A 13996-nucleotide genomic window follows, 5' to 3' on the forward strand; every position below is an offset into this window, starting at 1 on the left:
AAGTAATAATGATTGGGTTTATAGGTAAAGTTGAGTAAATAAATGGACTTAGAAATAAAAACCCCTTTTTAAAAACATTTCCAGTCTTTGAACTTTGCCCTGTAACTCTGAAAGCTTTATAGTAGCTTGTTGAGCTTTAACTTCAACGGTGGCCAACATAGGAATCCTCCAACTCCTCCCAACCTTGCCCAATTTGTGATGGGAGGCCTTGATATACTTCCGCATACTGGCTTCTTGATGCCAGTAAGTTCATAGTAGTATAATTGCACATGAGAGAAATATAAGATTAACAATCAATTTTAAACATTAACAACAAATATGTAATCTTAACAAAAAATACATAATCTTAACACCCAATCTGTAAGCATAATAACTAAAATACTCACAACCTTAAGAACCACCCTGTAACGTTAATAACCAATCAACAAACTTAACAACCAATCAATCAATCTGTAACCTTAACAACAAGCTTGTGATCTTAACAACCGATCTATAACCATAACAATAAATTTTTAACCTTAACAACCAATCTGTAAGCTTAACAACCAACCTATATGCAATCGTAACAATCAACTTTGTAACATTAATAACCAATTTGAAACCTTAACAGCTAATTTGTATAAATAATAACTAATCCCCATCCCTAACAACTAACAACTATACTTAAGAACTAATCCCTAACCTTCACAATCAAGAATGTATAAAATTTAGTCATTGCTCTAAACAATAAAATAGGAATACTTATAGAAACAAACTGGGTACACCCTTGCAGATATATAATCTTCTTTCTTACTCCAGAACCCCTCAATGCCTTTTGAATTACATCATTTGTCTCACTAAAAATAAAGCTCCCCCAAATAGTGTTCTTTACTTGTTTGATGTTGTCAATATACTTGAACAAATATCTTGGTGTACCAAGAACACTGCTAGGATATCAGATCATGCTCAACTGATAAAGGATCTCAAGTAAGACAAAGTCCTTTACATCATCACGGTCACTTGATCCTGCAAGCCTCATGAATAAATCTTCAACATAGTATCTAGTAGGTGCTAGAGAAGCCTATCAAGCTCATTTTTAGAAAAAGAAAACTTTTTTCAAATACGATTGTTTCAATCACTATTAGGGATTAGTTATTATGTATCAATGAAGATAAATTTTATCTTATTCTCATCCCACTATCTCAACATGTGCTCGAAAGTGAGAAGATCAAGACCAGGAGGGCCAAAATGTGTCTGAAAACACTATCTTTGTAGGCATCCCAATGCCTCTCTCCCATAAGTTGCACTAAAGAATGCATGAAATCATAGTAAACAGTGAAGCTGGATGTTGGCTGCAACTCCGATACAGCCTTTTGTCTGTAAAGCAAAATAACAAAACATACTTAGTTTGTAAATAATATGTAACCTTAACAACTGTGCTGTAAACTTGATAAATAAACTATAACGTTAATAGCAAATTTGTAAGCTTAATAACCACTCAATAACCTCAACTACCAATCAATAGCCAAAATAATAAAAGCATAAACTTAACAACTAACATGTCACAAGTTAATAGTAACCTTAACAACTAATCTCCACATGTTAGTTGTAACCTTAACAACTAACGGCAATCCGTTAACAACAACCATTATATCTGATTCATAACCTTAACAACTAACACCTAACTTTAACAACTAACACCCACACATTAACATTAATCTTAATAACTAAAACCCACAAGTTAACAGTAATCTTAACAACTAACAGCCACACGTTAATAGTAACATTCATAGCATATTCGTGAACTTAACAAATAATGCTTAGCCGTAACAACTAATGAATATCCTTGACAACTAAAAGCTAATCTTCACAACTTAACTGTTACATTCACGATTAACACACATCATGCAATATCATAAATAGCTAAATTATGTAGTAAACTTACCTCTTTTTGGTTGTCAAACATATCTCTTTCAAATCGCTCCTATTCGTTCCTCTCCTTAGATCTAGGAACCCTCACAAGGCACCGTCGGTGCTGCCCTCAAGACCCGTGCGTTGAACTAGGTTTGTGTGTTGAACTGAACTTTTGGGAGAAGGATGACTAACTACGATGTCCTCTAGAATATCTGCTATAGTAGTAGTAGGATCAGTCGCCTCTGTGCTCAGACATCTTCCTGCGACGCTGAACTATGACACGTCGTCGTCTTTGATGATATCTACATGGGATAATACTTTGGGAGTTGACTTGTCTGCCATGATTCCGTGCAGAGGTTAGGATGAGTTGATTTAGGTTGGATTCCGCTCTAGGGCAGGTGGATTTAGGGTTAGGGTTTCGAATTGGGGATAGTGGGTTTGTTTGGACAAAAGAGAAAGGTTAAGATGCTCGACGAGAAGAGGGTTTGAGAAAGTGGGAGGCTATTAAATCAAAGGGTATTTTTTAGGATTTTTTTAAAAAAAACTGGGTTACGTGGGAACGAGGTTTGGAGGCTAAATGAAATGTTAGATTTATTTTGGGGGCTTTGAGGGAGAGTATCTAGACTGATTTGAAGTAAAAAATTCAACGCTAAAGTTGGGGCCATCAGTGACCAATTATTTGATGGATGTTTACTTCAAATTGAAGACTTTCTGTATGACAACTGACAGATCCTAACAATATATAAACAGAAAGTAAGAGTTCCATCATATAACATTGTAGGCTGTCTAAAATCACTACAGATAGCTGATTCCCATCAAACACCAATGATGGAAGTTACAATTTGACGGCTTTCGGAAGACTATAATTTGAAGACTTTCACGTGGATCGATGAAGGTTACAATCTGACGACCTTCGCAACAACTGATGAAAGCTCTAATCAACAGCCTTCACAATTAACATCGGGAGTTACAATCTGACAACTCTCACATTTTTAAGGAGCCAAGACAAAGATTACAAGATGCGATCTTTGTAACGCTCTAGCAAAAGAGACTACAAATCGACGGTCTCTTCAAACCAAAACACGGATATCTCTCAAACCGTAAGGAATTTGGCAAAACTGACAAAGCAAATCGAACCCTATAAGGTTAGTTTGGTCGGCTCCGTCTCGTCGAGATAGCCAATTTTTATATATAATTCGTCCAATTCCGACTTACGGTTTGAAAGTTATGACATGTTCTTCGCAGCAAGTTATGTTCTAAAGTCCATTTGCAAGACTGGACTTCGTCTGAACATTGGACTTAGCCTGAAGTTCGCTAAGCCTGCCTAAGGTTCACCTCTGCATTACAGAATCAAAACGCAGAGTTCATGGACTTAAAACACAGAGTTCAACTCTGCGTCCAACGATAAAAATGCAGAGTTCGTGGACTTAAAACACAAAGTTCAACTCTGCGTCCAATGATAAAAACACATAGTTCATACGCAGCCCAACTCTGCGTCCCAGGTCCAAAAATGCACAGTTCATGCGGAGCCCAACTCTGTGTCCCAGGTCCAAAAACGCACAGTTCATGCAGAACCCAACTCTGTGTCCCAGGTCCAAAACACAGAGTTCATCTCTGTACAGTGCGACCTGTACGTTTTCAGTCTAAAATAGGCTCAACTCTGTGTTTCAGGTCTAAAAGGCAGAGTTCGGGCCCAGAACGCTTTTTTTAGCGTTTGACTCGTTCAAGCACGATTTGAACAGTTCCAGAACCGTTTTCTCCCCACGATTTGAGGGGATCACTACCCTATCATGGAGAGATTTATGGGGGCAGTTACACCCTATTAAACCCTCATTAAGGAGAGATTTAAGGGGGAAGTTACACCCTTAAATCCCCTATAAATAGTGAAAAACTCAATTGAGTTGGGGTTGGACTTTTTGATGAGAAAGTCATAAAAAGGAGATCGGCCTTCATCCATCTTCAACTTCAGCAACAAGGAGCTTTGGAGATCAGCGACTTGAAGAAACTCTTGAATCATCTTGGAAGGCTTTTATTGAAGTCTTTGAGATTACTCAGCTTGGCTTGTGAACTCTTTTCACGAGTTCTTCTCAACTCGATCAGAGTTTAAAACTTGCTCTACAAGTTCTTCTAAAACTTGCTCTGAGTTATTAACTCGTTAAGAGTTATTTTCAAACTTACCACGCAAGTTCTCCACAGCGTCAAATCGTGAGGAGAAGACCACGTTCCAGTAAAACAAAACGTTCGGATCGTCAATGAAGAGCAAACTCGACGCGAGCATTCGAGGGAGGCACTCCATCGTCACCGTGAAGAACCCAAACCTAAACAAAGGGTAGAATCCAGATCATTCTCTTCTATTTTGTAATCAGGAAATCTAATTGTAATTGAGATCAATGGAATACAAATTACTTTTCCCTTATTTCTTTTTACTACAAATTTTCTACAAACAAAAGATGGCGACTCTGCTGGGGACTAGCTTATCTGATGAAGAAGTGGTGGCACAATCTGACGTCAAGCTCGCTGGAACAACGGTCGAGACTCTCGTCGTGGAGTTTGATCAAGACAAGTACGAGGAGGCCCTCTCCTCCGGATCCCTTAGCCACAAGGCTAAGCGCAAGGTCCGCAAGATCTCCAAGAAGACTAAAGCTCTAATCTCTACCGAATCACCGAATGAAGTCCTCTCCTTTGGATTAGATTACTTGAATAGCCCCTCCCCGAAGGAGTGGGCTCTGCTTCTCCCAAACTCATCCACCGAGTTAAAGGTTCTGCACCCGCGCTAAAGCGACGGGTAGCGGGTCACAAAAGCGACAAGATGAAGATGCTCATCCAAGGCTATGTTTCATTAGTAAAATGTAGATCACAGGACTGTGTTTCACTAGCAAAACACAGACTTCAGTCTTGCGTTAATCAAGCTAAACACGACCCTCGTGTTCCTTTTTTGGAATGCGATGTGATTCGTCGTATTCAAAAAGATCAACATGGATTTAAAATTCATGTTTACCAAGAACCAGTCCCATCCATTGACGGACAAGGGGTTCCATCTCTACCCTCACGCTCTGTGAGAGGTTCATCCTATGTCTCTGACTTGTGGGAATTGCTGTCAATGTTCAACCGACCAACGAACGTCGCTTTGCTCACTAATCGATGACATTCTCACAAGAAGAAGACTTTAGAGGATGAATACCTTAAAGTCACTTCTAACATGATTGGTAGAGGGAGATCATCAGTCCCTAGCTCCGACAAGTCAGAGAAAGATCAGTCTCCTGGCTTGAAAGACCCCCTAAATGGGTCCGATTATCAACATACTCGGACTTAAACAGGAACCATTCCTCCTGTCAACTATCGGAAGTTAGCTAGAGGAACTAATTCTGATGATGAACACTCAGCCATTGCAGAGTCCCAATCATCAAGCTCTTTTGTTGAATATGAGAGCTCCTCTTATATGATGAGAAACCATGAATATCTCACAAAGAGACTTGATGAGTAGGAGGCCATGATCAAATCTCAGCAGGAGGCAATCAATGAACTCTTGGCCCTGATGAATCAAATCATTGCAGACAAGGCCAAATCTCAGAGGACAGATTCGCCACCTAGGCAAGAATCCTCCCGGCGAGGAAAAACGTCTTCATCCTGACCTTACACAAGTAAAGGGAAGGAAAAGTTGGTTGATGACACGGCTTCTGACCAAAAAGCCCACAACCTAGAATCTTCCTCTAATGAAGGAAGAGAGACTGAGAACGAGCATAATCTCCAGTCTGCCAAAATGGAAGAATTGGAAGCCCACCTCAATGCCATTGCCAACAGAAGCGAGCTCCAAGACGAGGGAGTTGTCAGACCCTATCCTACCGAATGGGATGCAGCCCCTTATCCTCCAAAGTTTGAAGCCTCGATGCTACAAACTTTTAATGGCACGGGATCACTGAATCAACATATCTATTATTTCAAGTCACAGACAGGGAATGCGATATCAAATGATGCCATATTGGCTCGATTGTTCATTGGCACCCTCAAGGGAGTTGCCTTTGAATGGTTCAGGAAACAGTCTGCAGGATGTATTCAAAAGTGGGCAGATCTAGAAAGACTCTTCTTATCAAGATTCTTTGAAGAGAATACAGAAGTCTCCATCCATACCCTTCTCTCCACTAAGAAGAAGAAGAGGGAGTCCGTCAAAGCCTTCGTCAAGAGGTTCCGAAGCATGGCTCTCCGATGTTCGTCAAGTATGACACAATCTACCTTAGTGGAGACCCGTCGACACAACTTACAGACCGACCTTCTAGCACAAATAAGGGTTACAGAATGCCGTTCCTGGAGACAACTAATCTCTCAAGGCGAACAGGCTCAAAAGATTATTGCCAGGATCAAAGCTGAAGAACAAAGTAGGCAGGATCAACCTGAGCAATCGGACCAAGCTCAATCTTCTAAGTCAGAAGGGGAAGACACTACTATCACTAAAGCCAATCCCCTTTAGTAGGATGGTAGGTCCAACAACTATCACGTTAATAATTACCTCTAATAGTAAAACTTATTAGATAGTGACCCACTAGGCGATGTATCATGTCTACCATTTTTCCCCCTTGCACTTGTTCAAGACTGGAGGTTGGTTTATTTGTAGTTCATTGGATTATGAGTAATAAATTTTCTGAGTTGTCATGTTCAATAGAATACCTCTGTCAACCATAAAATTCATCAAAAACTATCACGTTAACATTTACCTCTGATAGTCCATCAATCTGCCAATCCTCTTTAATAGGATGACAAGTCCATAAAACTATAACGTTAACAGTTACCTCTGATAGTTCATCAACTTGCCAATCTTCTTTAATAGAATGGCAGATCTACAAAACTATCACGTTAACAGCTACCTCTGATAGTCAAACTCATCAGATAATGGCCTACCAGATGATGTGTCTTTATTCCGACTTCATGGATAGTGCCCCCTAGGCGATGTGCCTTGTCTACCTTTTTTTATTCCCCTGCTAAGTCTTAATTAAGACTGGGGGTTGGTTACTTGGAATCTACTGGATTAAGAGTAACGAATCTTTCACATCGTCAAGTTAACATTATACTTCTGACGATCATCACCCCTACGGAGTATGAATTCAGTTTGCATCACTCCCAATTTATCATGTTAACAATACACCTTTGACAATCAACTTATCAATCCTCTTCAATAGGATGATAGGTCCTCAAAATTGCTCAAACGACAATCTTCCCCAGCAAGACTCTAATTACTAAAATCTTGTGCAAGTCACAAGTACAAATTCCTGTCACGTTAATATCACACCTCTGACAACCAATCAACTTATTAATCATCTTCAATAGGATGATAAGTCCACAAAGTTGCTCCAATCGCAACACAAATCCTGTCACGTTAACACTAAACCTCTGACAAATTCACTTATTAATCCTCTTCAATAGGATGATAAGTTCACAAAGTTGCTCCAATCGCAACACAAATCCTGTCACGTTAACACTAAACCTCTGACAAATTTACTTATTAATCCTCTTCAATAGGATGATAAGTCCACAAAGTTACTCCAATCGCAACACAAATTGTCACGCCTCGGGTCCAAAACGTGATAATTTGGAGCGTGACTCGGTCGGCAATGCAACCATACGGTTACATTCACGCCTCTGGATCATCCTGTATACAGATATATTGCTAAAAGAACTATTATATAGAGCATGCAACTAAAATAACAAAGGAACTAAATAGATAAAGAAACTCTAAAAAGACAAGTTCTCTTACATGTCCACAACTATTCAAATAGGAAAGAGGAAAAATACATCTTAGTCTAGAGTACCACAAGTGATTACAAGAAAGACTCCATAACTGAAGCTGAGAGAGTGAAGAGAGAGAAGGTGATCACTGTCGCTGGTCTTAATCCTTAAAGTAATCTTGGTCCTGCGAAGAAAGAACAATTCCCAAGTCTGGGGCATGCAAACCCCAGGGGAGTCAGAAAACTCCCAGCAAGTATGTAAAATGAGGAAATTGTATGCGTGCAAGTATAAGTGGTAGATATAAAGAAAAGATAAATTCTAAAATTTTCAGTGATAAAAGAAAATGCCTATCTTATAAACCAAAATACGATGAAAACTCAATTAAAGATGATAAAAGAAGTTCTAAACATGGATATCAAACAAGGTCTACCATAAGCACATACCTTATACCATATGCTAAAAGGAGATAAGATTTAGAGACCCACAACATGAGAGATGAGTACGTCGAGGGAATAATCCAAACAAGGAAACCCTCGTATATACCATATATCTCAAATTTGTAAATCTCTAAATATTTACTCCCAAAATTCTATACACAACAATATAAATATACATCACCCATACTTCATCCAGGTCATACCATGCATGCCAAATCTATCACAACGCATAAAAACACATTATTCTTATTTTACATGTTATTTGAATTAGAGAAGAATATTTTCATGTATATAAATCGGTTCCCCGTAAACCGTCCCGGGAACACAGCTTCAAGTCATGAATTGGCTCTTTGGCCCATGTATATATATAACTCAGGATACCAGGAATGCGCATATGCCCGTTTATATACATGTTATATTCTTCGTCTAATTCCCCCTTTATAAACCCCATGTTTGTCGATTAAATTTTAAATGACTGTGCATGAAATGTTGTGTACTAACCATAGAGTTACCATGGAACGACTTCTGTAAAACTATGAAAATAACCATGACCCAGAACATGTCTAATCAAGATGGGTGCATCATCTAGTCGATGCTATAGTAGTAATAGCCAAGGGAAAATCTCATATCGGGATGTCGATATCGAGAGCATAGCCATGCTATGAAAGCACGCTTATAAATCATATTTTTAATAGGAGTCGTCTTCATGCACAGTCTCTTCTATTGGATGACAACTAGGTGATCAAGCAACAATTTTCCATAGGATTATACACAAACTTGGAGCACTACGCATCATACACATTCATATTTAGTTGAACTATCTTTTTCTTAGTGATATGAGCATTTGACATGCAAAAGAATGAATACATATGTTATCGATGCAAAAGAAAATATGTAATCTAGAATATAATGTATATCTGATGTAATAAATTCCATATGACATGATGATATACGATGCAGTTAGCATGGAATCTAACTAATTTATAATGTATTGTTGTGAAATAAACCTGTAATGATATTGTTAACTGCTGTTTATCTATATTTATGCTATAATATGTGACCTGTGACAAATTATGGTTATGATAAATGATAATCACATTTTTATTATAATTTTATACCCTCATTATCTATTCTATATGAATAATTATACCACTAATAACTGTTTTTATCTTTAATTACAGGTTAATGAAGAATAAATCTCAACTTCCCATCTCTCAACAAAAACCCATTGATTAAATGAAAAAAATGATTCAAGAAGCCAAAGTGAAATTTTCGAATTTAGCAAAAAGATTACACAAGGGAAGCAAGACCGGATGCAAACAAGAGTGGATTTTTATGCAAAGTTGGAATGAAATGGACTTGGATGCAAAGAGTGAAATGAGTTGGGCTTTCATGCAAAAAATTACGAATTGCTACAGTGACCGAACTCATCAAATGACCGAACTTTGGAGTTGATTGCTAGACAAGCTGCTGCAGTCTTCATTTGGGCCGAAAAAAATCAAATGGGAAGGTGAAATCAAATGAAGACCAAATGCATTGGATGGGCCGGTCATTGATCATTTCATGGGCTTAAATTCGAAATTCAAGACTTATGGCTTGGACAAGAAAATGGTTGTGCAGTTGAGATTTTGGTTTCTCAAATGACCGGACTTGATTTAAATCAAACAAATAAATGGGCCAGACGGTGATAGGCTTGACAAGGAGATTTAAATGTTCAATTTCTTTTGAAAAATCAAGTGAAGCATTGCTGCAGTTTAGATTTTCATTTGCTATGGGCCGGATTTGCTTAGCTGCTGCAGTGGACCGAACATGGGCTGAAGACAATTGATTTTGAAAATCAAATGGAGACTTGATTGCTTGCTGTTTTCGGTTTTTGAAAATGAAATGGAAATCATGAATGGGCCAAAGACTTAGATGGACTTGATTTAATTTTGAAATTCAAAATCAGTTGGACCGGAACTGCTGCTACAAATTGGAACTTGATTTTTATTTTTGAAAATCAAATAATTCAAAGGTGGAGATTGTTACTTGGGGCTCAAGACAAATCCAATGGCTCATATTCATTGAAGATTACTATAAATAGGGGTAGAGAGTGAGGGGTTAGAGGTGTGAAAATTTTGTAAACTCCTTTTGGAGAGGAGGGCTACTCTTAATTGAGAAGGCCTTCCAAAAATTATAACTTTAGTTGCAATTAATAAAGATTTTTATTTTTGAAAATCAAATAATTCAAAGGTGGAGATTGTTACTTGGGGCTCAAGACAAATCCAATGGCTCCTATTCATTGAAGATTACTATAAATAGGGGTAGAGGGTGAGGGGTTAGGGTGTGTGAAAATTTTGTAAACTCATTTTGGAGAGGAGGGCTACTCTTAATTGAGAAGGCCTTCCAAAAATTGTAACTTTAGTTGCAATTAATAATAATAATTTTTTCCTCTTTAAATTTGTTCTTTCTCCTCTTTGTGGAATGATGAGGATGGAGATGAAGAGCAATTTGAAGGTTTGCATTTCTTTTCTCTTTTATTTCTTTTTAGTAATTTCTTTATTATTGCTTATTAGTTAGATTTAAATTCATGCTTGTAGTATAGATTTACTTTCTCGTCTTTTTTATTTTCTTTTTACACTTTAATTTGTAGAGTAGATTTATTTTTTTTCTTGCATTTAATTTCTGCAATTTATTTTGTAGCTTAGATTTTTATTTTCTTTGTAATTAGATTTATTTCTTGTTCATAGTTTAGATTTTTCTTTTCTTTTTATTTTTGTAATTAGTTCTTTTTCTTGTTTTTATTTCTTAAAGATGTGAATTTAATTCTTGTAGGAAGTTTAGAATTATATGAAACTAATCTAATTTCCTTTATATTGTATGAATTTTTCTCTTGTACTTAAAATGTTCATGTTTAGGATAATCAACTAGAGAACTAATCGGTAGAAGAAGAATTTGATAATCTATGCTTATCTTAAATGGTTTGATAGGTTATGCTTATGAATTCTAGGATTATTATCATGTTGTTGTTCTTATCATGAATAGTAATTTTGACTTAGATGATAATTTGATAGGTTACACTTTCCTTAAATGGTTTGATAATCTATGCTTAATAAATCTAAGTTGAAATATGATAAAAAGAGAATAGTTTATATTTTGTAATTGAAATTGGTTAGTGGATTATATTCTAGATTTCTTACCTCTTTTGAATCCTTCATCTTAACTTTCTTAAATTTTCTTTTCATTTTTGGTTTTATTTCTTGATTTTATTAATTCATATTTCTTGCCTTATGATTTCATTTATTCTTTAATTCTTCCTTCTCTCCTCTAAAATTCAATTTATTACCTCTTGCATATAAATCAAAACAACCACTCATACAATCACACTTATTCTTTATTCCTAATTGTCACGCACAAAATATAAGAACCAAGTTTAATAATCTCTTAAAATCACCTTCTTCGTGGGATCGATATCTTTTTATACTATAACTTGATAAATTGTGCACTTGCAATTTTGGTACATAATTATGCCGCATCAAGTTTTTGGCGCCGTTGCCGGGGAAGGTGCTAAAATAGGATTTTATTAACTTGATTCTTTAACTTGTGTATTTTTCTTGTGAAGGAACCGCTTGGAGCTTGAAAATCTTGGATTGAAGATCAAGAATTTGGAGCATTGCTTTCGGGTAAGTCTTCTTTCTAGTTTTCAATTCCACCCTCTTTAGCTAGCTTCACAATTAGAGACAATTAGGATTTAAAAAAAAAGATTTTATTTTTGTTGACCATAATAAAATCCATCTTTCACTTAGATATTAACTAACAAGATAATAAACTCAAACAATTTTCCCCTTCTCACTTTTGATTATTGTTGACCATAATTAAAAAATATAAAGATTTTCTTTTTACCATCCTTTTTAGTCGCTTTTAATTTCTAGGGTTGCATTTCATATAGTGTAGGAATTCACCAAAGTGATTGTAGCACTTGATTTGGCACACACTTAAAACATTCTTAAGGGCAAAACCCCAATCAAGATAAGGTAAGGGATTTCATCACCCTTTCCTTAGCCCACAAATCACTAATTCCTCACTTCACAAACCCAAGCCTTCTAAAACTCATTAGACGTTGGCCCCTAAGGATTCGAGCTCAATAAGGAACAAGAAATCCTTAAGTGAACGGTTTAAGTTTTCTCAGAATAGTTGGTGTCTAAGGCAAGGTTTAGGGGTTGCGTAAAGCGCTCCGCAAGGAAAGAGGTACTTAATTGATCTTTGATCACCCTCTAGTACTATCCTTACCTGGCTAACTACCTGGGTAAAACTTTGATCTTTTCACTGTAGGAATTTTTGGTTAGGAGCTGGTCTAGTGGAGTTAGGCTAAACCCTAGAGTTAGAGTTGATTGAAAAGTGATTGCCTTGATTTGTTTTAGTTAGGATTTTTCTTTTTCTTTATCTTCTCATATTAAAAAAAAACTAATTTTCTTTCTTCTTTCCTTTATAAAAAAAAAACTAAATTTCTTTCTTTCCTTAAAAAAAAAACTAATTTTCCTTAAAAAAAAACTAATTTTCTTTCTTTCCTTTAAAAAAAAAATTATTTTGGTGTATACAAATTTGGGTTCGGGATAATTTTCATCGCTTAATCCGTGTTGAACCAATCCAAAAAATGGCAAATCAGCCCGTTCTTCAGGATATGTGTTACCCCACCAGAAATGCAATTCCATCTTGCATAAGACTCCCCGAAGTAAATGGAGCAAATTTCGAGCTTAGACCGCATTTCATTAACATGCTTCCCAAATTCCTAGGTAATGAAACAGAAGATGCATATATATTTATCTCGGAATTTGAGGAAGTATGTATTATGATAAAAATGAGAGAATTAACCGAAGATGCGATTAAGCTTAGATTTATTCCATTTGCTCTAAAGGACAAAGCTAAAAAATGGCTGTACAGCTTACCGATAAATTCCATCTCAACTTGGGAGGAATTTGTCACCGTTTTTCTCAAGAAATTTTTCCCTATTCACAAAACGGTAAAGCTTAGGAACAGCATTCAGAATTTCAAAATTGTCCCGGGAGAGCCATTCTGGAAATACTTTGACCGATTTAAAGATCTTTTAATCCAATGTCCTCATCACGGTCTAGAAAAATGGCGATTGTGCCAAGTCATATATGAAGGATTGGACTATTCTTCAAAAACATCTTTAGAATCGATGTGTCAGGGAGATTTTATGAGAAAAAACGCCGATGAAGCTTGGGAATTCCTAGAGAGTCTATCCGAGAAAACAATGCAGTGGGAAAACTGTGATGACAGGGTTTCATCTGTTTCCCAATCTAAGTCTAGTGGTCTTTCCCTGGAGTCAAACATTGCATCTGAAGCGAAGATGGCGACGATTCTGCGGAGGTTAGAAGCCTTAGAAGTTAAGGAACGAGCTCCGGCTCAAATCAATCATATTTCTGCCCCGGGATGTCATAACTGTCAGTCTCCTACCCACGTTTCAGAGGAATGTCCTCTTCTAGGAAACAACCATGCTTTAGAACAGATGAACGCTGCATTCCAGCGCCCTAGAAATGATCCATTTTCTCCAACCTACAATCCAGGTTGGAGAAATCATCCCAATTTTGCTTGGAACCAAGGAAATTCTCATGGAAACCAAAACTTTATTCCCGCGTCAAACCAACAATTCCCTAGGGGAAACACTGTCCCATTCAACGCACCGAACAATTTTTCTAACCCACCTTTTCCAAACCAACATCCTCATCCTCACCAGCCTACAAATCAATCAAATTCCGATCATGACAAACGTTTGAGTGTCTTAGAAAAGGGTTTAGAAGCTATGATCAAAGCTTCTACACAAACTACCAACATGTTGACCCAATCATCCACCACTCTAAATTCATTCATGCAAACCACCGGCCAAGTGCTCAACTCGAACACACAAGCCATAGCCCGGTTAGAAACCCAACTTGGGCAACTAGCCG

General features: G+C 37.0%; 1 long non-coding RNA gene across 1 annotated transcript; it reads right to left on the bottom strand.

The window, feature by feature from the left end:
• Positions 1-7442: 7442 nt before the first annotated feature.
• On the bottom strand, positions 7443-9096 carry LOC109827082. Its single transcript, XR_002243332.1, has 2 exons — positions 7640-9096; positions 7443-7534 (listed from the first exon to the last, which is right to left on the bottom strand). It is a non-coding gene; the product is annotated as an uncharacterized LOC109827082 (long non-coding RNA).
• Positions 9097-13996: the final 4900 nt, after the last annotated feature.

Source organism: Asparagus officinalis, unplaced genomic scaffold, assembly GCF_001876935.1.
Source record: "Asparagus officinalis unplaced genomic scaffold, Aspof.V1 AsparagusV1_Un16, whole genome shotgun sequence".
Lineage (NCBI taxonomy): Eukaryota > Viridiplantae > Streptophyta > Magnoliopsida > Asparagales > Asparagaceae > Asparagus > Asparagus officinalis.